The sequence below is a fragment of the Choloepus didactylus genome, chromosome 14, assembly GCF_015220235.1.
Source record: "Choloepus didactylus isolate mChoDid1 chromosome 14, mChoDid1.pri, whole genome shotgun sequence".
NCBI classification, from domain to species: Eukaryota; Metazoa; Chordata; class Mammalia; order Pilosa; family Megalonychidae; genus Choloepus; species Choloepus didactylus.
Window position 1 is genome coordinate 86014522 of NC_051320.1, and position 26982 is coordinate 86041503.

The following is a 26982-nucleotide window of genomic DNA, read 5'->3' on the forward strand; positions in this document are numbered from 1 at the left end:
GCATGATCTGGGGTTAATGCCCCTCCAGAGATAAGGACCTAAAATAAACCATGCCCTGTCCCCAAGTCAGTCTGTGCTTCCTGTTCCTTACAAACAACAGCAAGATCAAGTGAATTACAAGGATGTTGAGGCTCCTGGGTCCTGATGCTGGGGAAGGGGTGTCACGCAGACATGTGGCAAGCAGGCTGGCTGTACTCCATTATTTTCAAAACTGAATGGGACCTGCTTCAAGCCAGAGCATTGTAGGTGGCCTCAGTTCCTGGATCATAAATCAGTAGAGGTAACTATTTTTCCTGGCCCCGCTTATGACCCAGTATAATGTTATTGTGATTGGAAGGGTGATGGAGAAGGGAATTTTTTCCCTTTTCTGAACCCCAGGAACCCTGTGGTTCATGGGTCTATAAATCTTAGTATTTTCAGAGTCTCAGGGACCACATGTGATGTCAATGAGAACAGAGAGGATTGACCCCTCCAGGTCCTGGTGCAAGCTCTCTGCTACTATATGACCGGGGGCAAATCACTTGTATTTTATAAGTCTCATTTTTCTCATTTTTTTTCTTTTTTTCATCTCAGAAGGAGGAGTTTGAGCTAGTTGTTTTCTATGGCCCCTCAGCTTTAGTATTCTGGACCTCAACAATTCTATGATAAAAGGTGCTAATGAAATCAATGCAGAGGCTCAAGTGTGATACTGTTGATTGACACCTGAGGCCGCTTAGCCTCCAATTGGCACCTCCAACCATGGCTCCATCCACTCCTCTCATCTTACCATATTCTTGTACATGCGTAACTCTTTCATTCCTTTGACCCTTCGCATATGCAGTTTTGTCTATTTAGATTTTCCATTTTAAAAGCTTTTCCACCTAGTGAAACTCTTTTACTCTTTCAGGCCCAGTTTCAATGTCACCTTCTGTACGAAGTCTTCCTAATTTCCCCCTGGCGGGATGAATTAATGACTCTGTCCTCTGGCTGTTCCCAGAATTTCAGGTAAATATCTCCACCTTAGCATCATGTAAGATGCCTGGCAAGTCAGACCCTCTCTATGTAACAATTCAAATGCCTGGGAGTCTCTACCTTGAGATTGGGAGCCCCTTGAAGGTAGGGACTGCATTTTACTTTTTTTTTTAATCCATAGTTTGTGACCCCAAATCAACATAATGAGTCACAACCAGCATTTTTTTTTTAAAAGTGAAATAGATTAAAAAAAAAACACACACACACAAGAGCAAAGAATAGAAAATAATTAGGGTAGTAAGCCTTGCAGGTAGTGTGGTGAATTGTGGACCCTAGTTTGGACATGTTCTTGCTCTTATCCCACACTTTAGTGGGTGTGGACCCACTGTAAATAAGATCCCTTCAAGACATTACTTCAGTTAAAGTGTGGCCCCATTGAATCAGATTGGGGTTTAATCTGGATTACTGGAGTCCTTTATAGGCAGAGTGAAAGTCAGACAGGGAGAGAAGCCAAGAGAGGCCGCCATGTGCATTGTCATGTGACAGAAAAGCCAAGGACCAAGGATCGCCAGCAGCCAGCCCCAGAACTCCACAGTCTGCTGGGAGAAAGCATTACCTCACTGATGACCTGATTTTGGATTTCTCCTAGCCTCAAATCTGTGAGTCAACAAATTGCATTTTTAAGCCAACCCATTGCATAGTACTCATTTTAGCAGCCAGGAAACTAAAACAATATTAAGGGTAATTATTGTTTTATGAAACTTTTGTTTCAGTAGTGTGTACTAAGTTTTGATGTAAATCTTTTTAAACTGTGGTTGTGGAGAAACAGGTTGCACAACATTGAACCAGAGGTACTTGCTAGAAATGCAGATTTTTGAGCCTCACCCAGACCTGCTGAATTTGAATCATAAGTAGGTATGGCTCTGGAATCTGCAGTTTCTCTAGACAATTTCCCTTATGCACATTAAAATTTGAAAATTACTTCTAGTACCTAGGGCAGTGCTGGGCAAATAATTATTTCGAAATTGAAATTCATTGGCTTGGCATCATTTTGTTGCAAATTATTTGTATTTTTACACCATGCTGAGAACCAGTGAAATCATAGTTGAGATCAATGCACAATTAAAATGACTACTGGGCTGATTTCCAATCTGTATCCAAATAATTTAAGGGAATTCAAATTCCTTGCTAAAGAATCCAGTAGTTCTGGAGGGTAAGTGACTTGTCAAGGTTACACTGTTAGGAAATACAGGAGCAGAGCCGGGATGCAAAATCAGATCTCATTCCACGTTGCCTGACATCAGCCCGTGGTTCTCCTGAGACCTTCCTTGGCAGCAGCTATTGATGAGGTATTTGGAAGAAGCCAAGGTCATGTCAGGAGCTAATCCGTTTCCTGGCTGCTCCTGGAAGATTGGACCTCCCTTCTCAGAGAAAAAGGATCTTCTTTCCTGTGAGAGGAGCAGGTAGAGCCCCACCGACACTTCCAGTTTGCCAGCCCATGCATTTGGGGTGGGCTGTGAGAGACACTTACATATCAAGGACCCACAAAGCCAGCTCACTTCCTGCCACAGTGACTTTGGTCAAGGAAGAATGGATGGTTTAGAATGTGATTTAGAGACAGAGCTTTCTACTCAGAGAACCCAGTGAGATCACAAACATGGGAAAGTTCCAGAATCCTCCCACTTCACCCACAGCAGCTGCCCACAAGAAGAGTCTGAGATGATGACTCTCCATCTTGAGGGTTCATCCTCTTCCCGCCACCCCGCAAAAGGACCTACTGCTTTTGGTTTGTGTAGCTGTTGATTGAGAGTCTACTACGTGCTCATAGCAGAACTGATGAGCCAGGTGCTAGGCATCGGTTATTTAATTCTTACACCAACCCCATGAGGTACGTGTCATTTCCCGTAGGGGTTAAGGGACTTGCCTAGCGGCCAAAGCGAGAAAGTGGACGAGATGGGATTTGAACCCTGGACTGTGTGGCTGCTGAGTTTGTGCTCTTTCCTCTGCACAGAATGGCCTCCCCTGACTGAATGCAACCTGTCCCCATGCTGTGGTGAGTCATCTTGTTCCAAGGCTAAATCGGGTCACAGTGCCTGAGAAATGGGCTTGGAGATTCCAAGGAGCTGTGAAGGGCCCTGAGATCATCTCATTGAAGGCACGGTTTGCCGTCTGAACACTAGATCCCGCACTGCCAATTACTCCTCTGCCCATCTGACCAGGAGCCAGGTCTGCTTGCAGCAACTAAGGCTTTCTCCTTCCCATTTTCTTCTGAGGTCTCCTGATGGCTGCAGATAAATATAGCACCTGGAGGAGAGAGGGTAGATCCCTCAACTCAGAATTAGAAAAATCTGATCTTGTCTCTGACACTTATTATGGGGCTTTTGGGAAATTCTCTCAGCCCTTCTGAACTTCAGTTTCCTGTAAAATGAAGATAATTCTGTCTTCCTCACAGTGCTATTTGAGACAACAGGGTTGGAAATTCCTAGTACATATTAATCAATTAATACATCATTTAAAATAATGAATTAGAGAGAGAAAGTGATTAGGAGATCTGCCTACAGTGTAAGAGGCCAGACAAACTGATTAGCAATTCAGCCAGGTCCAACTTCATATACCACAACTAGTGACCATTACCACAAATGCCACCACAACTGCCACTTCACTCCTTCAGCCATATCACCACAGCTATCACCAACAACCCATTATCATCACCAACAACAACCCATCCCCACCAGTACTACCACCAACCAGTCACCACCGCCACCACCACCACCACCACCAAACCATCACCACTACCACTACCACCAAAGCATTCCCACCACTACCACCAACCAATCACCACCACCACCACCATCAAACCATCTCCACCACTACTACCACCAACCAATCACCACCATTACCTCCAACAACCCATTACCACCACCACCAACAACCCATCCCCATTGCCACCACCACGATCACCACCACTACCTAACCATCACCACCACCATCACCACCACCAGCACCAACAACACGTCACCACCACAACCATCACAACCACCATCAATATTGCTAACACCATCATCCCACCACTACCCCCACGTTCCTGCCATCCACCCTTGCCACCATCACTGTGGACATAACATCTCCACTTCTATCACCACCATCATCAACTTCATCGTCTTGTTATCATCTCCACCATGGTCACCACCATCTCTGTTCTGTCACTGCTGTCTATTACTACCATCCATCACTGTCATCACAACCTCTATGAACATTGCCAACACTATCACCCCATCACTATCCTCCAACCTTCTACCACCCACACCTGCCACCAGTGCTGCTGAAATCCCACCTCTACTTTTACCATGGTCATCACTAAGGTCATCACTAACTTTGCCACTACCAGCACCACCTCCACCATATTGCCACCACAGTACTATTACCACCATCACCATGACCAACAACGTAATCCACCACTACTACTGTCAACTCTGCCAACACCTCCATCCAATCTCCTACCATTCCACCCCTGCCACCATTACTGTTGACACCACCTCTGCTTCTATAATCACCAACTTCATCACTTTTGCTATCACTCCACCAACATCCCCACCCCCTTGCCACATCACCACTGCCGAGTTTCCACCCCTTCACCACTACTGTCATCACCATCACCAACAATGCCAATACCACTCTTCCTGTCACTCTCCTCCAAGCTGCTACCACTGCTACTACTGCTGATACCACCTCCTCTTCCACCTTTATCATCACCCACTCCATCACCTTCCCTACCACCTCCACCAACATCACCACCACCACCACTGCTACTGCCATCACTACCACCATTGCCAACACCATCACCCCATCTCTTACCCCCAACCTTCTATCATGGCCACCGCCATCACATTGCCTACCCATGAACAAAACACACCACAAGGGTTATATTCCAGCCCTAGCACAATACCTGGCACAAAGTGGGTTCTCAGGAAGTATTTGCCACATAAATGAATGAACAAATGAGTGCCACAAAGTATATAATCAGACCAACCAGGCAGCAACAGTTCTCATCCCTTATACACTTTCTGTAGATGTTCCATTAGTCAATTGTAATCCACACATCAGACTCTTGGATCCTTGGTCCCTTGGATGGTCAGTCCTGTCAGACCACCCCAGGGCCTCTTTGATGGTTAAACATGACAAGGGCAAAAGGCTGGAGCATGTAACTGGAGAAACCAGCATTGGGCCTGGATAATTTGTCTCTCTGGAAAATCATGGTACTAAACCAAATGACATAAAACCCATTCCTAAAGTCCCAACAACAGTTTATATGCTTATATATGAATCTCAGGTATCTTTTAGCCCCAATTTGGTCCCCACCTTCTACTCCCCACCCCCTTCTCCACTGCTCCCCAGAGTCATGGTCCAGCGCCCCAGTCCTGGTAGCGCCGAGTGCCCCCCCCCAGCGTCGGCATCCTGGAACCTGCTCCTCTTCTGCTCCTCCCTCGGCCTGGCCCTGCGTGCATCCTCAAACAGAGCGTTCTCTTTTTCAACCCTGCCGTAAAGGACCAGAACATCTCCTGGGGTTGCTGTGATGTTGACATTATTCCTTCCTGGCAACTACCCTTCCTGGTTGAATTTAAAATTGATAATGTCTTTGAAAATGAAATATGAAAGCCATTCCAGCCCACTCTCCATCCCGGGAGGCACACAGGCGGTGAAATGACTAAGCATTCTTTTTGGTCCCCACATCATAAACTGTAATTTATTTGGGCCAGTGGGTGGGAGGTGACCCTGAAGCTGATTTACAGGAGGGTTTTCTAACAAGAGCTGCTAGCTCATCACCGAGGGAAAGAAAAGACCCAATGCCAGGTGCCTTCTCCCCAGTCCTTCTTCCGGCAGTAGCTCCTTTCCCGACAGCAAAGCCCAGCCGCCCCTGTGGGGCCAGACAAAAACTTATCTGTGCCTTTTCAGGCATGAGTCACTGGTTCTTTTCTGACTGTCTTCTGGATCTCTTTTAGGAACATAGTAATTACTGAGTCTGAAATCATGGCTGTCCTTGGGGTGTTCACTCGAGCCATCTGGTCCCCAAGATGTTCCCAAGTTGCCTTTGTCCCGGGCAGGCTTTGTGGTGGCCTGTGCTTTCATTCACCTGCACATTCCATAGACTGTCTGCTCGTAGCCCTCCATAGTGTCTTTGGCATTTTCTCTCCTGTTGTCTCCTGGGCTATGGTGCTCGGCCTGAAGCGTTGAGGTCACTGCATCAGGCAACGCCCCAGAAACAATGGGAGCAGCGCTATTTTGAGAGGCAGCCACTTGATGTTGTGTAAATAGCATGTTGCATTCCACAAGTCTGGTCTGGGATTTAAACTCTGGCTCTGCCACTTGCCAGCTGGGCCAGTGACCTAACCTTGCAGTGAGTGCCTCAGTTTCCCCATGAGCCCAATGAGTGTGATTATACCACCCATAGGATTATGGTGATTAAACGAAATAACCCATGTAATGTGCTTAAAGAAATTCATGGCACTTACTGGGTCCTACAGGAAATGGCAATTCGCTTCCCACTTCCCTTGAGCTTTTGTTATAGCATCTCATTTCAAGAGCATTAAAATGCGGCTGAGACCCCTCTCTTGAGGAGCCAAAGTGCAATATTTCTCAAGTACTTGTCTCTGAAGGAGAGTTAACCTGGGAATTAAGATGCTTAATGGCCAGTGACCCAGCCTTTGGGTCATTTGCACCTCCTGTGTCCAGGGTTTTGGGTTGAGGGGGTTGCAGATATGGTCTCCACTAGGCACTACTTGGTTTCAGCCTACGTATGGCTCCCTCAATAAGTAGGACCATCCTATATTTTATTGGTTCCCATCAGACAGCTCCCAGTACCCACTGGAACCAGGGGAAGAGGGGAGGAAGACTGAAAGTTCCAGCCACACAGCACATGGAGGGTAACTCAGCACTGGCTATGAAGTGAGACAGACCTGGGTTGAATCCTCCGTGATGCCCTGTACTAGCTACACAGACTTGGCAAGTCACCTACTTCTCTGAGCCTCAGTTTCCTCACTTACAAACTGAGGATGACAATAACTCCTTATCTCCAAGATGCCATCAGGAACAAGGAAGGGAAAACCCAACTCCAAGTGGCTTAATAATAAAGCAGGTATTTCATTAGATAACTGTAGAGTCCAGAGGTAGGACTTCAGGCATGGTTCGATCAGGGTTCTGGCTCCAGTCTTCTGCAATAATTTCAGCTTTGTCCTATCCTATGGGTTGACTTCGTCCTTAGGCTGGTTTCCTTCCTGTAGGACGATACGTACATACACACACACATATATATAGCTCCCTTCCTATAACCAAAAAATGTCTCAGGCTTGGATTGAACCATGTTAGGTAACACATCCATTGCTGGACTAACCACTAGGGCATTCAGACCATCACAGCTCACCCTCAAACTTGGATTGGTGCTATTCAAATCACCTGCTACACAGTGAGAGGGGTGGGAGGTGAAGGCAACTGTCACACCACTCAGTGGGATTTTGAGAACCAAGGAGCTACCATGATAATACTAGCAGCTAACATATTTTGAGAACTGTGCCAGGCAGGTAGTATCTCACTGAATCCTCACAACCTGGCATCATGACTGTCACCAGCACATTCAGTACCTGTCAGTTTCTCCTCCAAACTCCTCTGACTTTTGCATACCTTAGATTCTCCATCACTGGTTTCCTCCCACCTGCTGTGACACTGTTATTCATTTATGTGGTAGGCTGAGTAATAGCCCCCAAAGATACCCATGTCCTAATCCCCAGAGTCTGTAAATGTCACCTTATATGTCAAAAGGGACCTTGCAGTTGTGATTAAGTAATTTGAGATGGGGAGAGAATCCTGGATTATCTGGATGGGCTCAGTGTAATCACAAGTGCCTCAAAAGAGGGAGGCAGAGAGGGATTTAACAGGGGAGAAGGCAGTGTGATAACGGAAGCAGAGACTGGAGTGATGCACTTGGCAGATGGAGGAAGGGGCCACAAGCCAAGAAATAAAGGCAGCCACTAGAAACTGAGAAAAGCAAGGAAACAGATTCTCCCTGTAGAACCTCCAGAAGAAATTAACCCTGCTGATAGATACCCTGACTTTAGTCCAGTGAAACTGATTATTGGCTCCTGACTTCCAGAACTACAAGAGGATACATTTGTGTTGTTTTAAGCCACAGAATTTGTGGGAAGTTGTTATTGCAGCAATGGGGATTTAATACAATGTATAATAAGAGCTATTGTATATTGAGCCAGACCCTCATCTAATAAGCACTTTAGTATTATTTCACTTAATTCTCACAATACTGATAGATGGTCAGTATTATCATCATTCTGATTTTATAAATGGGAAATGGAATAAAAAAGACATTATACAAACAATGTAGATTACAAGAGGTGACAGTGTGATTGTGAAAACCTTGTGGATCGCACTCCCTTTATCCAGTGTATGGATGGATGAGTAGATAAATGGGGACAAAAACTAAATGAAAAATAGGGTGGGATGTGGGTGATGGTTTGGATGTTCTTTTTTATTTTTATTTTTTATTCTTATTCTGATTCTTTCTGGTATAAGGAAAATGTTCAAAAATGGATTGGGGTGATGAATGCATAACTATATGATGGTACTGTGAACAGTTGATTGTGCAGCATGGATGATTGTATGGTATGTGAATATATCTCAATAGAACTAAATTAAAAAAAATTATACAATTTGCCAAACCATTCAGGTATGATGGAGCCAGTGTTTATGCTGACCCTGCTATCCAGTACCCTAGACTGTCTCCAGTTGGTTCATCATGGACAGCCCCTCCCCATCTCATTCCTCCCCTCTTGCCAACTGTTTGCCTGCCCTGTGCCTGTTCACTGGATGGGATACCCACTGGCCACAACTGACTCCTGTCTCCCTCCGCCAGGCTCCTGTCCTGACCCATGAACTGAGCAACTACCCTGTCTCCTCCCTGTCTCCTCCCATCTCAACAACCAACCAACATTTCCCTACCCAGCCTCAACGATCTACCATCCAAAACAGGGGTTGAAATCTGGTGGTACCTTGGGCTGGAGGTTTTATTGGCCTGGGACTATGTTGAAAGGGAAGTCTAATCAGGCAGGCATAATACAGTGAAATCTGACTCCTACAGTGTTTTTCAACTACTCCAGGAAGTATGTCCTCTTATTATCCCCATTTTATAGATGAGGAAACTGAGGGCAAGAGAACACTGGAAAGTGGTACAGCAAGTAAGTGGTAGGGCAGGATCAAACCAGGCAGTGTGCCCTCAGCATCTGTGATCTTACTCACCACCAGCCTCTCTAACTGCATGGCCCTTCGGCTCATCTGGTCTAAAGGCAAAGCAATGACTGGAACCCTCCATAAAAGTGCAAAGAAGGTCATCTGAGCAGAAGAGCTCACAAGCACATGTACACGACAGGATCATAAAGCAGCTCTCTGTATTCTTGGGTCATCAATGCCTCATCTATAAAATGGAAGGAAAATAATAACTACCTTATAGAGTTATGAAGATTTAATGAGATAAAACATACAGAGTTCATAGCACAGTGCTTGGCAGAGAGTAAGCGCTCAAAATCAGTTATTATTTCACACATATCTGCTTAACATGCTTATAAGTGTGGTTGTAGACACGTGTATATATATACACACTAATACTCTATTTATTACCACAACATTCAATAATGGCCAGACGAGTTTTCATTAAAATTGTAGAGTTTGGGATGGTTTGACTTAAATATCAAATGTACAGCACCTGTGGAATTCACTTTCGGGGATTTGAGAATGGACACCCCAAAGAGCCAGCTGGGACTGGGCACAGTGAGAGGCTGGCATGGCTGCTCCTGAAGAATGGGACACCAGCAAAACTAAGAGAGAATGGACAGAAAAAAGAAATATCCAGCACGAAGAAAGATGCCGAACATGAGCCCCAAGTCAAGAGCTCTGAGGCAGACTGTCTTAGTTTTCCAGGCTACTTTGAAAAAATACCACATAGTGGGTTGGCTTAAACAACAGGAATTTATTGGCTCATGGTTTTGAGGCTGGAAGTCAAAATTGAGGTGTCAGCACCCAGGGGAGTGAATCTCCCTGGCAATGTGGAATATGACTCCCAGGGAGGAATCTAGACCCGGCATCGTGGGATGGAGAACATCTTCTTGACCAAAAGGGGGATGTGAAAGGAAATGAAATAAGCTTCAGTGGCAGAGAGATTCCAAAAGGAGCCGAGAGGTCACTCTGGTGGGCACTCTTATATACAATACAGACAACCCTTTTTAGGTTCTAATGAATTGGAGTAGCTAGCAGTAAATACCTGAAACTATCAAACTACAAGCCAGAACCCATGAATCTTGAAGATGATTGTATGAAAATGTAGCTTATGAGGGGTGACGATGTGATTGGGAAAGCCATAAGGACCACACGCCCCTTTGTCCAATGTCTGGATGGATGAGCAGAAAAATGGGGGCAAAAAAAAAAAAGCACCCAGTGTTCTTTTTTACTTTAATTGTTCTTTTTCACTTTAATTTTTATTCTTATTATTTTTGTGTGTGTGGTAATGAAAATGTTCAAAAATTAATTCTGGGGATGAATGCACAACTATATAATGGTACTGGGAACAACTGAATGTATACTTTGTATGACTGCATGGCATGTGAATGTATCTCAATAAAAATGAATGTAAAAAAAAAATTGAGATGTCAGCAAGGCAGTGTTTTATCCCCAAAGTCTGTAACTCTCTGGTGCTGCTGTCGATGGCCCTTGGGTTCCTTGGCTTGTACCCCTGTCTCATGTCGCATGGTGATGTCTTCTCCTTTCTCTTCCGGGTTCTGTTGACACCAGGCTTCTTGTTCCTCCCTGCGGCTTTCTCTGTGTGTGGATTTCTTCTGCTTATAGAGGAATCAAGTAATATGGATTAACACCCACCCTCATTCAGCCCTTAACTAAAAATAACATCTTCAAGAGACCCAGGAATGCAGATTAAGATTAAGACCATGTCTAAATTCGGGTAAATAATGCCATCCACCATACAGATCCTTTAGTCACAGGGGCTGACGTGGAGAACAGCTGCTTCTTACTCAGACATCTCTGTGCTCCCAGAAGAAACAGCAGAGAAGACCTTATACAACCATCTGCCCCAAGCAGTGCCTGTATCCATTTGTGAGCAACACAACCCACCAGAGGAGACTGAGACTGGATTTCCTGGAGTCAGGAATGGGGCCTGGGAAGGTCTCATGGAGAAGATGGGATGGCCATTTTGCCTTGAAGATAGCTAGGTCAGGGCGGGGTTGATCAGAGTGGAGACGTCAGCCCTGGTGATGGGGTTTGGGGAGTGTTCTGGTTTGCTAATGCTGCCATTTATGCAAAATACCAGAAATGGATTGGCTTTTTTATAAAGAGGGTTTATTTGGTTACAAAATTATAGTCTTAGGGCCATAAAGTGTCCAAGATAAGGCATCAACAATAGGGTACCTTCACTAGAGAAAGGCCATTGGCATCTGGAAATCCTCTGTTAGCTGGGAAGGCACGTGGCTGGTGTCTGCTCCCAGGTTGCATTTCAAAATGGCGTGCTCCAAAATGCCAGTGCCAGCTTTCAACAGCTGTCTTCAAAATGTGTCTCTCAGCTGCAGCTCCTCTCCAAAATGTCACTCCAGCTTCTCTGAGGTCTTTCTGTCTGTGAGCTCTTATATACAACTCCAGTGATTAAATCAAGACCCACCCTGGATGGGTGGGGTCCATAGCTCCATGGAAATAGTCTAATCAAAGTTATTATCCACAGTTGGGTGGGTCATATTTCCATGGAAATAACCGAATCCAAAGATTCCAACCTAATCAACACCAATACGTCAGCCCCTACAAGATTGCATTAAAGAATATGGCTTTTTCTGGGGGATGTAATATATACAAACCAGCACAGGCAGTGAGGCTAGAACAGACACTGGGACTGAGAAGTGGGGAAGCCACAGACTGGGAGGTTGAGAGGAGGAGCAGGTCAGAGGTCAGGAAGCTGTGAGCCCCAGAGTGCTCAGATGCCCACGGCATGGGACAGTCCTGCTCACGTTCTGTCTGAGAAAATCAGGGGTTCCCTCCTGCAGACAGACCGACAGATGCTGGGCATGGGACTGCTTAATGTGTTTGAGTTTTGAGTTTCGTCCAAGGCTTTGACACTGTACTCCCCAGGCAGTTAGCTCTTTGAATTCATTATGCATTGGTCTAATGACAATTATTTTCTCCACCAAAGATACCTACAAATATTTTCCCACAAATGAATTGCATTTTTTAAAAGATCTTCCAATATAGGGCATTTATTAGATTATGCTTTTTTGTGTGTTTTCATATGACAGAAATAGCTTGCTAAGTGGAGCAGATATAATTCCAGGCAAAAGCAAAAAAGGCTATTTTAGTTAGAAAATGTAGGATATCCTTGCCAGTTTTTCCAGATTGTTAAAAGTAGCTTATTATTTCCTTCATGGTCCCAGGAATAGGAGCCACAAATAGACTTAAAAAGGAAAGGCAGACCCAGAGTTTACATAATCTTTATATCTTTATATATTGACGCAGATGGACATGTGAATTATGTGGATTTAAAGTAATGGAGAATAATGCCCATGAACACTAAAGAAAGTCAAGCTTCTTTAGAACCACATCATCTACCCATCAAGTTCATCTATATGCTAACATCCACATGTCTAAGATAGTTTACATCTTATATTATGTATAAGATCTATGCCCCTGACAGGGAGTGGGGAGGGGTGGGCTACTGGGTGATGCAAAGTAACTGCAGATCCATTTGGGCATCAAACCTCATCATTCAACTCAATAAATAAAAGCATCATGTATACATTCATTTATTTGTTAAGTAACCAATGATTTGTTGACTGTTTATTATGAGCCAGGCTCACATAAGTGACTTTCAACTGAGTATAGATACCATAGTGTATAATTAAATGCCATTCATCCAAAAACATTTCTGAATTCATATCCTTTCTATTTGAATCACCAACAGATTCAAAAGTACAATTATTCTCATGTGGGTGTTTGAGATACTTGATATTAAAAAGGTATCCTCGCGTTTGGAAGGGTTGGGAATCAGCAATGGATGGTACTTGGCTTACAAATATATGAACTGTAAGATGGAGTCATAGGGTCCACTTGAACTCTGATGGGATCTGAGGGTGATACTAATCACATCCCATCTACTTTGATTTCACGTGCAATTGAATTGTGGAAACTCAGGGGAATGGTAATGTCCTGCATGAAACTATGCTATGGTTTTGGGTCTTACTTAAGTCTTTTTCTCCTGGTCTTTCAACCTCCCAATATTTTGGCTAAAGATCATTTGACAGGAAAGTCTCTTAAGACAGAACAGGGCAAAGCAGACCTTTGTCACTTTATTAGCTGAGTAACCTTGGGCAGTTCACTTAACCGCTCTGTGCCTCATTTTCCTCAGTTGTAAATTAGGGATAACAATAGTCCTTATGGGATTCCAAAAACATCTCATGGTGAGCTAAGTAATGGCAGAGTCATTGGGCTCCCATACCCCTGATCCTTCCACCACAGAGCACAGCTTTCTGCTTTGCTCTTTGACAGGGTTTGATGCTATCACAGCAGTGATCTACATTTCCATCAAATGCAGAAGCGGCCTTTTGACGTTGCCTAAGTTTGCTCCGTCTCAGAGATGGAATGAGGAGGCAATAGCCCATAGATCACTGTTCTATGGCCAATATTGGATGCTATGCTGCTCGTGTCCCGTGGTTCAATGAGATGCAGGGCTTTGTTCCCTCAATCTGCTTCGTAAACATTCTGTCCTACCCAGACACTGCCCAGACTGTCTGCATCCACCTAAAGACAAGATAGACTACCGAGGAGACTTCTAGAAATGCTGATCAGGGAAAATGGAGATGTGCTGTTTTAAAAATAATAATAAATCGGCAGTTAATTGAAAATGTAATATTCAGAATAATAGAATAGCTAGAAATTTGACCAAGCATGAAGAGGCCAAGGGCTCCTAATGCATTGTGAATTAATCCTCAATACCTATATTGGTAGAAGACAACTTCCACCCATACATCAAAGGAAGGGCAGAACAGACTCAAAAAGCCTTAGCTCATCAGAATAAGTAAATCCACTTCAAGGTGACATTCACTTTATGGGAAAAAAATTTAAATTCTCCTAGGCGCTCGGGAGGCCAGAGCATTTCTAGCTCAGAGTCTGACATAAGGGAAGCACACCACATTATTTGCTAAATGGAATTGAAACTCTGGTTAAAGTCCTTATTTGTACTCTGTGAAACCTTGCTTCTTGCTGCTTGACTATTTTTTTAAGATAGAGGAAATTGCCCTTATATGAGCCAATGAAGGGCAAACTATAGGCAAATTCACCACAAATATATTCACACACGCTTGGGGGCATGAGTAGAGCATTGAAAAGCACCCTGATGAAACCCAGACATTCTTCTATTCATTGAATCTTTACTAAGCACCCACCTGTGTACATAGCACTGTGGTAAAATGCTGGGATAATAAAGATAAATTGAATAGTGTCTCTGGTCTAGAAGGAAAGACAGACAAACATTTCAGACCCTCATGGAGGCAGGCTTGTGAGGGATCATCTCTGCTCCGTGGGCAGGAAGTTCAAGAGAGGGGCAGCCACGTAGAAATAGTAAGAGTTAACGCTCTAATCCTGCCTGTTAGAGGGGCTTGGAGTAACAGTTGCCAGACTCTTACCGCCTCTTCCGTCAAATGGTGGGCAGGAGAGAGCAATGGCGGGGAGGGAAGCCGAAAGTGTTTCTGTGGGGGAAGTTTTCTCACTGGAAACAGGAGGACTGGAGAGGAGAAGTCCCTCTAACAGTGAGAATCTGGGTAGCTCTAGCATCAGACAATTCTTGAAGTCTCTTGAGGGCTTCCTCTCCTTGGGAAGATGGCTGCTCGCAGTTGCAGTCTTACATCATTCTGACCTAGTAACCTCAGTTGAAAGAGAAAACATCACTCTCCTCAAGAACAGCGTAAATCCCAGGGAAGCAGTCAGGCCCTGCTTGAGTTGTGTGACCATCTCTTAGACCCATCTCTGTGGCCAAGTGTGTGAGACACTTGGAGTGGCTGGGCCCAGCAGATGCCCATCCCAGTTGCCTGAAAGAGGCAAGCTGTGATTGAGAGCTCCAACAGATGACATAGAATGAAGGAGTTTCTCAGAGGAGAAGGTGATGCCATGACCAGGAAACCAGAGAAAGATATCAGGAAGGTAAACAAACAGGACAAAACAAAACACACGCAAACAAAAACCCTGATGTCCACTTCATAAGAGAAACAGGCCTATTGCGATACAGAGATAGTGAGATACTTGAGCCTGACTTCTTCTAAACCAGTCTTTTAAGCCAGGACTTTCTAACATTCCCCCCCATAGAGCCTTGGGTTGGACTGACTAGGCTGCCCCAGAGGAAGTGGGCAGTGCTGGGGTTCCAGAAGCTCCAGGGCCCTTCTTGTGGCCCCAGAGTCAAGAGGATTACTATCTGGATCCACCTATTATCTGCTGGCCGAGGCCCTGTTGTATGCTTTTGTTGTCCTTGTTACTCTCAGGAGGGAATTTGTAAGCCAATAATGGTTCCTTGCTCTTTGACTCCAACCTCATGGTACAGAGAAAGTTAAGGACAGAGAAGACCAAGGAGAGAATAAACAGTGTCTGATTATTTCCTCTAGGTGCAGAAGCATCTCATTGGTCCAGGACAAAAGGCAAGAGAGACAGTGTCCTAAAGAGGGGGTATTTGGAACCCAAGGGCAAAAGCTAGGTCAGATCCCAGAGCAAATACTCTGGACAAAGCCAGACTAACATGTACCCAAAAAGGTTGCACAAGACTCTAACCTGACATCTTGATATGGGGTGGGGGATGGGGGTGGGAGGGGAGAGGTCAGTGAGGTTAGGCACCTGGGCAGAATAAGAGCAAGAACCTGTGGGTTCCTGCAGCCACAAGGCAGCAGCCCAATTATTCTCAGCAACAGAAACTTCTTCCTGAGGCTGGACTTCTGTATGTGTTGGGAAATATGTTGCAGCAGGTGAGCTGGATGCATAGAAAAGGCTGGTGATTGAAGTCAGAGAGCAGGTTATTTATTTATTTGTTTTTATTAAAGCAGTTGTAGGTTTACAGAGAAATCTTGCAGAAAGCATACAGTTCCCATATAATATCCCCCTATACACAGTTTTCCCTGACATTGACATTTTACATTAGTGTGGTACCTTTCAGATGGCGGATTTTTGTAAAAAGTAATTAAAAGCTTTAGACAATCTAATTGTGGTAATTGTTACCATGCTTCATCAATCTCTCTCTCTCTGTCTGTCTCTTTCTGTCTCTGTCTCACTCTCTCTCACATGCACACAAAGTTAATGCAGACTAGGTTTCCATTCTGACAGTGGAAATTCAGGGGAGACTGGCTGAGACTTAAAAACAAAACAGGTCTAGAAAATGGACATCTAGGGAGAGCTAGAAAGAATCTTAGTGATCACATACATCAACCCTTTCCGTTTACAAAGGGGAAAACCAAGACCCAGTAAGAGAAGTGACCTTCTCAAGGTCAAATGGTAAATAAGAGGTAGAGCTGACGCTGGCCCTAGGCTCTAGGGTCCCTGAGCAGGAGGTTATTTCCATGTCCGACGAGTGAAGGATGAACATGAACTGGAGCCTGTCCAATGCAGAAGGAGAATTGTTGGGAGGAGTAAATTAGTGCATGCACAAGACAACATTACATTAATAATAAAACCTGAGGAAGAGAATACACAAAAAGAAAAAGAGATCAATCTCAGTTACGAATATAGAGGCAAGGACTCTAAATTAATTTTTAGGGAATAGAATCCAGTACATGTCAAAAGGAGAATATAACATGACCAAGGATGGCTTTTTTTTTTTTTTAATCATAAATGCAAGGGTGGTACAACATCAGGAAATGGGAAATAATCCATTATATCAAAAAATTAGAGAAGGAAACAATTGAGCATATCAGTAGATTTTGAAAAGACGTTTTATAGATGAGACAGTTTATTAAAGCTCCTAAAGTTCCTAGCTAGAAACATAGTAGGCTCGCAAGTAATGGGAGCTATTTGTGTCAACAACAGTACGTTAATTTGCCTACAGCAGCTGGGCTGTACTCGGACAATGACTTTTAGGAAGATAAGCAGTTATTTCTTGATGTATTTACTGGGCTGGATTTCAAATATAAGTCAATCTAATTGACCATGTTGAGAAAATAAGCAGTCTGATCTTATTAGTTTCTTCTGATCCCCACCTCACCCGTTCTTCAAGGTGAGTTATTTTTAACCTCCCTAAGACAGGGTTCCTCTAGCTGTAAAAGTGGAAATGATGATGTATCTTCATCACTGCTCATGAGGATTTAATGAGGTCATCAGTGAAGTAGCATGGGCATACGGCCTGTTCAAGGCCATCATCAAAAAGCACCCATGGCCCTGGGAGTGGTCTCTGTTTCAGCCTAAATTTCTCTAAAGAATGATAAGACGACCTGGGTGGCAGGGGCTCTGGGCCAGGCCACAGTGGAAAGTCAGGAGAGCTTCTTTGGTGGGAGGTCCTGGGGCCTACACAAGGTGTAGATGGCATCGGGTATTATGAGTTTATCAGGCAGGTCAAGCTCAAGGTGAAAGGTATTTACGAGCACCTTACAAGGAGCCATCTAAGGCAAAGGAAATACTGAAAGGGGGATGTGTTGAAAGAGAATCCTAGGGAAACAACCAGAGAAGACTTTGGCTTGGACTCGCATAGTAGGAAAAACTTAAGTCACTCACAAAAGGACATGTCTCCCCCAAAATGTGCAACCTCAGTACTTTTAAGAGGAATAGTTGATCTATTTATGCTTTATTTTGAAATAATTTCAATCTTACAGGAAGGTCTAGAGAACCCTCATAGTCTCTCCTTTTAGGGAACCATCCACGTTTTGCCAATGTCCCAGCGATGTCCCGTGTAGCAAAAGAGCCCAGTTCAGAATTACCGTTACCCTTAGTTGTCGCATCCCTGGAGTCTCCTTTGAGGTGGAACAGTTCTCCAGTCCTGCCTTCACCTTCATGGCTTTAACATTTTTTAAATTGTAAGGGGCATTGGTTTTGTAGAATGCCCTTCGATTTGAGTTTGTCTGATGTATGTATAGATTCAGATTAAGCAATTTGGGCAGGAATTTCACAGAATGACGTTCCAATCCACTCACTGCAAGCGTCAAGTGGCCCAAAATGCTGTTCTGAACTGTTGCAGGTAATGTTAGCTTTGACCACTTGGTTAGTTTGATCTCCAGGCTTCTCCACCGTAAACTTACTCTTTCCCCTTTTGTAAATCATAAGCATTTTTATGGGGAGATGCATTGAGACTATGCAAGTATCCTAATCCTCATTCAAATTCCACCTCTTATTTTAACAACCACTGATGTGTCTTGCATGAATTAATTTTTACTATGATAGTTGAAAAGTGGTGATTCTCTAGTTCCATAATTCCTTCTGTTTTTTAGTTGCCTTTCTATCGTAAGGAAGAGCTTGTATTCTTTTCATTTGTTTTTATCAGTGTGGGTGCTTGGATCCTTATTTTATTTAATGACATATTTTCCATTTTTATTCCTGTTTGTTCTGATGCTCAAATTGCCCTAGATTTGGCCAGTGGGACCCCCTTTGAGCTGGATCCTTTGTATTTCTGACATGTTCTTTTAGCAATATGAGCATTTCTTAGTTCAACAAGTTGTTCCAGGCTCATCTTTTATATCTTCCTTGACCCAGCCCTGAAATCAGCCAATTCTCCAAGTAGCCTTGGTTCCTTTTAATGGAGGATGCTCTTGAGAACCTAAGATCTGAGTGCCAGATGTGCCCGTTGTTACTGGGGAGCCATTTCTTCGAGGCCCTCAGTCTTCGAGAGCTCTGGAGATATTTGTTACTCCCTTCTGTAACAGTGACAATCCTGGCTCCCAAGTATTTGCTTATTTGTTCTAACCAATCTCCCAAACTGACATGGCTACACCCAATTGGCTGCTTTTCTCACTTGCATCCTAATCCCCACTGAGCCACCTTCCTCATTCTGGCCTGCCAAAGGGATTTTAGACTGAATTATTCAGGAAGGAAGGAAGGAAGAAGGGAAGCCAAAGAAATAGCTTGAAAACAACAATGTGGTGTTATATTTTACCTATCTGATGGGCAAATAAATACATAGTTTTAATAATAATATTTAGTTTCGGCCTGAATATGGGGAGAAGGCCGTGTAAATAAATAGACAGTAGAAGTATATACATTTATACAACTTTTCTGTCCTGAATATGATTCTATATTCCTTTGTAGCCAATATAACTGATGCTATATATTCCCATGGTACTAATGATATTATAGTCATGCTCTTTGACCTAGAAATTTAGCTTCTAGGAAGTTATCCTAAATAAATAAATAATTGTGCAAATGTAATCATGAAAATACATGGATATTTGCTGTAACATTTTACATAACAGCAAAAACTGCAAACAACATAAATGCCCAATAAAATTAAGGATCATCAATACAATGTATCAAATAAAGATTGTGCAGATTATACTTTTTATCATAGAAAATGTCAATAATACATTGTTAAATGAAAAAACGGCTCACAAAGGAGTAAATGTACATTCCCTTTAAATACACACACACACACACACACACACACTTCTAAGTCTTTTTATGAGGAAGAATCTCAAAGATAATACATCAAATGGTGGTTACCTCTAGACTGTGGAATATTAGATTGATGTGCTATTTTCTTTTTGCATATTATAAATTCAACCATGAACATGTATTGTGAAATTTAAAGAGATGCTATACAATCATGCGAATTAAAGCTCAATACCTTTTCCACAAAATTGGCATTCATCTGCTAAACCTGTACCAAATCACACCACTCCATCCCCCGACCCACCCTTGCACAATCATTATTGATAATTCCCATCTAACTCACTGTGCAGGACTGGGATGGGAATCAAAGAAATACTGGACACTGCAGCTGTTATCTGTAAAGCACTATAAAAAAGTGAAGTATCATTAAGGTCATAGCTATTTCTATTATTATTATTATTATCATTATTGTTATTATTGGTATTGATTTCAGCTCTTTCTACTGACCCCTGCTTTTCTAGATTCAGAGGAGAAAATGTCAGACCTCTGCTTGGCTCCTTGGAAGATACAAGAGAACCATTTGGAAAGGCACATTTCCTGAAGAAATGTAAAATCTAGTTAACAGGGTAATAACCCAACACCTCCAAACCACTCAACAGATTAACAGGAGCCAGGCAATAGCGCAGGGTGAGATGTAAGCCCTGCATCCTCCTGCCTTCCAAGGCCGGAGAGCTAGGTGTGGGCTGTGGAGTCAGAGAAGGTTTCAGAGGCTGCAACGGCATATTCTTGTTAGGCTGTGATTGTGTATTGTTAATTGCTTTTCAAATGCTGTGACTGGGTTTGTTCACACTTCATGATGAGTATGAAGTGCAAGTTTAGAAACCAATTAGAAGGATAAAAATGATGCTGAGAATAAGATCCACTTTGTTCATATTTTTAGAGATCCTGCATAGTTTAGCGGGCTCTAAAACTCAGTTTGTCCAAGACAATAATATCCCAAAGACAAATATATGAATGGGTGGGTTTAGATGTGTGTCATCCTTCCTGGCTTCCATCCTGGAATCAGAGAAGAAAAAAATATCTTCCTCATGAATATAAGCTCAACGTTAAGAGCAGGGAATGTTTCCAAGTGCCTTGAACAGTGCCTGGCATATAGGAGGAGCTTAATAAATGCCATTTGAATAAATGAATGAGCCCTCATTTTTTCACTTCTAATATACAAAGTAATCAGATTTCTTTTTTAACAGGTTGGGCCTTATAATAGTCTGTTAGTGAATTTTAGTAATGGAAATATGCTCAAATTGCACAAATATGCCTGAGCATTTCACCGGACTGCCAATGCTTGTCCAAGATACCACCTGAGCTTAAAGTGTAAAAACTCAGTGAAACGTTTTGCATCTCACCTCTGTTTTCAGGAGTCGGATTTCCAAATTCCTTAATTTATTGATTGTTCTTAACCTTTTAAGGGGACTAGTCAACATTCCGGCAGATCTTCTAAAACCTTCCCATGAACACGCCCCTAAGAGCTGAGGGTGGGTACAGGCCACATTTATTTTCTTTTTCTGTTTTTAACATTTTTAAAATTGTGAAATATAACATATATACAGAAAAGTGATAGCTTTCAAAGTACGATTTAACAAGTAGTTAGACAGCAAATTTCAAAGAATGATATGGGTTACAGTTCCACCATTTCAGTGATTTCCTTATTGTGAAATATAATATATATACAGAAATGTGATAACTTTCAAAGTACGATTTAACAAGTAGCTATAGAGCAAATTTCAAAACATATTATGTGTTACAGTTCCACCATGTCAGCTCTTTTCTTCTAGCTATCTAGTACCCTAGAAACTAAAAAAAATATTTATGTAAAGATTCGGTACCCGTAATCCTTTGTTAAATCCTATCTTGTCTGTTGCTACCCCTCCCTCTCATTTGATCACTGTCTCAATCTTCAGGGATATCTGGGCAGTGACCATCCTAACTTGTTCATATTGAAAAGGGGTGTTGGCATTATGGGGAAGGGGGATGCACCTGGCTGATGTTCTTGGAGAGGCTATTGCCTCTGGGTTTTGGGACTTATCTGGTATAGAAACACACTGGGGGTTTAAGTTTCTAAAAAATAAACTTAGTGAGTGAAACTTTTAGAGTCTCAAATAGGGACCTAGGTATTCTTTAGTATTTTGGGAACCACTGTTGGTAAGGGCTTGGCATACTGTGGGCATTTAGAATATCTAGCTGGAGCTTACAGAAGAGTAACCTCCAGGATAGCCTCTTGACTCTTTGAAATCTCTTAGCCACTTTAACCTAATTTTGTTACCTTTCTTTTCCCTCTTTTGGTCAAAAAGCCACTCTCAATCCCTTGATGCCAGGGCCAGGTTCATCCCACAGTCCACACTTGTTGAAAATTTTCTATCTGTTTTTATCTTGAAAATGCAAGTGAATTTACTTTCTACTCCATATTATATGTGTTAGTTTAAATACAAAGATAATGAGGATTTCTCCCCAAAGATGCACCTAAAATGAACTCTTCAATGGCAGTTTGCTACTTTCAGGATATAATCGAAAAGCCGGGCTCTGTCTACCTCCCGGTCTCCTGCCTCACCACGCTCTCCACCATGTGCGTTCTTCTCTCGTGCCTTAGCTAACTGCTTAGTTCCTTAAACTGCTCTCCTCCACCACCATGAGCTAGTGCCATTCAGCCTTTGTTTTGCTACTCCCTCTGCCTGGAACATTATTTCCGTGCTTCTCCCTTTGCCAATTCTTACTCATATTATGACCTTTCTCCTTGACCCTTCCCAGTTGAAGAGATAAAGATGTCCCTGACATGAGCTCCCAAAGTCCTCTGGTTCCTGCAAAACACTACATTTTGTGGTTGTTGCTTATGTAATCATATTTCTTCGCAGCTGAGCTCCATGTGGAGGGGTTCCTGTTGAGTTTTCTCTCCGTTCACTATCACTGCCTAGCTCAGCCCTGGACATGGGTAGCTTCTCGTGTCCCACACTTACCCTCTGCATCTAATCCCTCCTCCTCTACTCACACACAGGGCATTGTACGCCAGGACATTCTAGAACACTTTTCATTTTTACAGAAGTGGATTTGCTCCCTAGTTGCTTGGGCTAAAACCGTATTTAGGTTGAGATTCACCTCCAGGAGTAACTTCAGTAGAAGATAATTTACCTGTATTATTTCTAGAGTAATAATATTTTTACAGTTTAGGTATCTTAACTCTCAAAAAGCTTAATGGTAGATATTGAAGTTGCCAAAAAAGGTAAATAGATAAATGACTACAAATGATCACCAAGAATACTACCAGAGAGACCAGCGTGGCCTCTCCATGATCGTGTATTTCCATCCTCACGGATAGTCCCAATTGCTCTGATTGCTGGTTGAGTGTGTACCCATCGTAAGCGGCACTCTCCATTCACTGTAACAGATTGTTCTTCAATTATCTCAATAGCTCAATTTTTTAAGTGGATGATGCTTTAACACTTTCATATAAACTAGTTATATTGGTTGACTCCTTCTTGCATGCAGGCTCCCAGATAAACAACCTTCTGCTGTGTTAGAAAGCATGCATTGCTTTGAGTCTGTCTACAACTCTGATGAGGATGAACATTTTTTGGCTTAAGCTAACAACGCTCGCTGTTTTCATAATGACTGTAATTCTGAGACAGTATTGACTGAGGGTAGGAATGCAATACCTGGAGTTTCAACCAGGTATTGATTGCCTCATAACAGGCAGTAATGACTGCAATAAACACTGGAGAACTCAGTTGAAACAAATAGGTAAATATACTTGCAGGAGCGGATGCCCCTGACCTCACTGAATGGCCGTGCAATCTTGCTCCCATCAGCCAGCTGCAGGAGCAAGCTGCTGGAGCCGGCTTTGTGCCCTGAAAAGACTGGAAGTGCCTAAGAACACTCCAGCTCCCTTGTCCCCTGATTGGGACAACTCAGTTGTGACTTACGCTGTCTCCAAAGCTCCCCAGTAGGATTGGGCCCCAGTTCCTTTCTGTGAGACATTGCTAGATATTGAACTCTTGGTTCACTGCTTTCTCTTCTCTTCCCACACCCCTCATTGCCTGCTGGTTTTTACCCTGTGGAAACTCTTCCTAATAAATCACCTTCCATGAATCTTTGGGTCAGGGTCTGCTTCGGAGGATCTAACCTATGACCGCACTTTACAGTAGAACTGGAAACATGGTTCCCAAGAATTGGTTATTAGTTCCCCGCTGTGAGTATTAATCCAAGTGGGCTTTTGTCTATGAGATTTGTCTAGCTGATGGGGCAGATCCGATGCTGCTGCTAGATCTACCAGGAAGCCTCTTTCCCCTTCTCATGTCCTGCTGTCACCTACTCAGCTTCAGCTTCCCCGACCACCGTGTCTAAAACAGACCCTGTTGTTTCCTTCTTCTCCATTTTTGGCACCCTGTTGGTTTCCTTCAGGGCACTTGCGCCTGTGTGTAATTACTGTTATGTACTTTTCCCCCCTCGTCTTGCCTGTCTTCACCACTAGCCTATAAGCACCATGAGGTCAGGGCCTTTGTCTGTCTTGTTTTCTGTTACCTGCCCTGTGTCCAGCCCAGGGCTCAGGCACCGTGTTGAGTGAATGAAAACTACCTGTAGCTGCCTGTCTCCCCACCCCCTGCCCTTTCCATGTTGTACCTGTTCATCAAGACTGGCCACTGTTGGGGCTGTAGGCATGGCATTGTATGTTCAGAACCTTATAAGAAACCGGTAGAGGTTTGGGACACAGACATTTTTGGAAAATCCACCTGGCCCAAATAAGGAAAATGGATGAGCACATGTATTTTTTTTAAAATTCATTTTATTGAGATATATTCACATACCATAGACAGTCCATCCAATGGTACATCAATTGTTCACAGTACCATCACATAGTTGTGCATTCATCACCCCAATCTATTTTTTGAACATTTTCCTTGTACCAGAAAAAGTAAAAATAAGAATAAAAAATAAAAGTAAGATCATCCCCGCCTCCCACTCTATTTTTCATTTAGTTTTTGTCCCCACTTTTCTACTCATCTGTCCATACACTGGATAAAGGGAGTGTAATCCACAAGGCTTTCACAATCACACTGTCATCTCTTGTAATCTACATTGTTATACAATCGTCTTCAAGAGTCAAGGCTACTGGGTTGCAGTTTGATTGTTTCAGGTATTTTCTTCTAGCTATTCCAAGAAGCACATGCATTTATAGGAATTGTTTAGCCTGGGGCATAGCAGCCAGTAAACAGATTGTGCTTGACAAGTGTTCATGAAAGGTGTGGAAATTTTGAAGTCAAAGTGTTGCTGGCGTTGATTTGGTTCTTGGAAAACATAAACCCTCTTTCCCCCGAGCCCTTCTGCGTGGCTGTGCGTGGTGACTCTGACTCAGATTCTTCCAAGCTACAGTTAGGTCATGAGGAGAGGTGTTTAGAGGTTTGGACATTAACTTTTTGGGGCAACTGGGACCTCTCCAAAGTAGTGAAGATGAGATGAGTTAAAAAATCTTCCACTCATTAGAAGATAGAGCAGAATTCCTCAAACTGGGTTCCACAGAACACTACTTACTACCATGGCATGCTAACAACTTCCACAGAAACAAAAGCATATGCAAAATAAAATAAGCAAAACAAAATATATTTCAGGAAGAGAGTCCTTTAATTTGTTACTGTATTTTGTTCATGACTGTGAAACCGATGTGACCATAGATTCTTTTCTTCACAGATGATCACACAGGAAATGCTACCTCAGAGATTGTCTGAAATTGCCGCTTCACGCTTGGACTTCAGGGCTCTGTAGCCCCACGCGTCTGCCCTGGAGAAAGTCCTCATTTTCTTCCACTTGGAGTATCTCAAGAACCTCTTTCACCACCCTCTGTTTTGCATTGTAAGCTCTTTCCAAAATCAAAGCATCCACCAATCCATAAACATTCTGTCAACTTTCTCAACTGTTCTGGCTTTGAGTTGCTGCATAACAAACCACCCCAAACTTAATGATTTAAAACAGGAACAATCATTTATTTAGCTCACAAATCTGCAAGTTGAGCAAGGGAAAGCTCATCTCTGTTCTACATGGCATCAGCTTGGGTTGCTGACCTGGGTCTGGAGGCTAAATCCCGTGGCTGGTGGGTGGTGCTGACTGACCCCTGAGATTTCAGTTGCTGCTGTCAGTTAGGACACTTAGGCAAGGCTCTGCCTGTGGTTGCTTGATTTCATTACAGTAAGCCGACCGTATGCTAAGAGCCATTGCTCAAAGACACAGGAAATGGAAGCCTGGGTTTCTTAAGGGCTTGACTCGGAAACTTGCTCAGTTTCATTTCCACTGCACTCTAATGCTTAAGTAGTTACAGAAATCAGATTCCAGGGGAGCAGACAAGACCTCATTCTTAATGAGAGGTGTGACAAAGAATTTTGGGCCCGTGTTTTTAAATGGACGTGCCAACTATGAATTTGCTCTTAGGGTTCCTTCTGCCTGTGATGTTCCTTCACCCCAAATTTGCTACCTGGAAAACTACTGACTCTCTAAGGCTCTGATCCAATATATCTTCCTCCATGAAAATGTCCTTTTCCATTTCCTTTGTATGTTGTTTTTATAGCTATTTTCATATTTAACACATTATGTTAATGTTGGTTGATTTCTTAGAGGGCAATAAGACATCTTATTCAGTCCTTATCCCCATTCCCAGAATAGGACCTGTCTGGAATTAATTAATTGATTACTTTTCCAGACCAACTGTTATAATAACAACTATCATTGCATAAATATTTACTTTTAAAAAGGCCGTTTACAAATATTATCTTATTGAATCCTCATAAGCAGGAAGCTATTATTATTCCCATTATTAAAAATGAGGAACCTAAGACCTTATTAAAGTTTCCAATGCCACACAGCCTGTAAATGGCAGAACAAGGATTTAAACCCAAGTCCAAATATAAACAATATGTTCTTATTCAAATAGTGAATTAGTTAAATTAGCCATTTAGATTCATCCAGCATTGAAATAATCCAAGCAACACTCTCCAATAGTTGATTTATAGACCCCACAGTAGTGTATTAGGAAGCCTAATTTTATTTCATTTCTATGAACTGTCATCTATTGTTCTAAAAGATCCAAGTATTTTAAGAACTGTTACATGGAAAGAAGCATTGGAATTGACTGGTGTGACTGGAGATGACAAAAGGAAAAGCAATAGGGGGATGTTATGAGGAAGAGGCAGATTCTGGTTTGACATAAGGAAATAGTATGTAGGAATTAAGACTGACCACAGATGGAATAGACTGCCACTGAGAGTGTTGAGTTCCACATCACTACAGGCATTCAAGAATTCTGGATGACCACTAGGTTGTTTCAGACAGAGAAGTGAATGAGATATCTATAATGGATGCTGTTTTTGATCCCCAGTATCTCTA

The 26982-nt window shown here is 42.8% G+C and overlaps 1 long non-coding RNA gene across 1 annotated transcript; it reads left to right on the forward strand.

The window, feature by feature from the left end:
- The first annotated feature begins 899 nt into the window (after positions 1-899).
- LOC119508664 lies at positions 900-25514 on the forward strand. The gene is made up of 2 exons (XR_005211555.1): positions 900-984; positions 25297-25514. It is a non-coding gene; the product is annotated as an uncharacterized LOC119508664 (long non-coding RNA).
- Positions 25515-26982: the final 1468 nt, after the last annotated feature.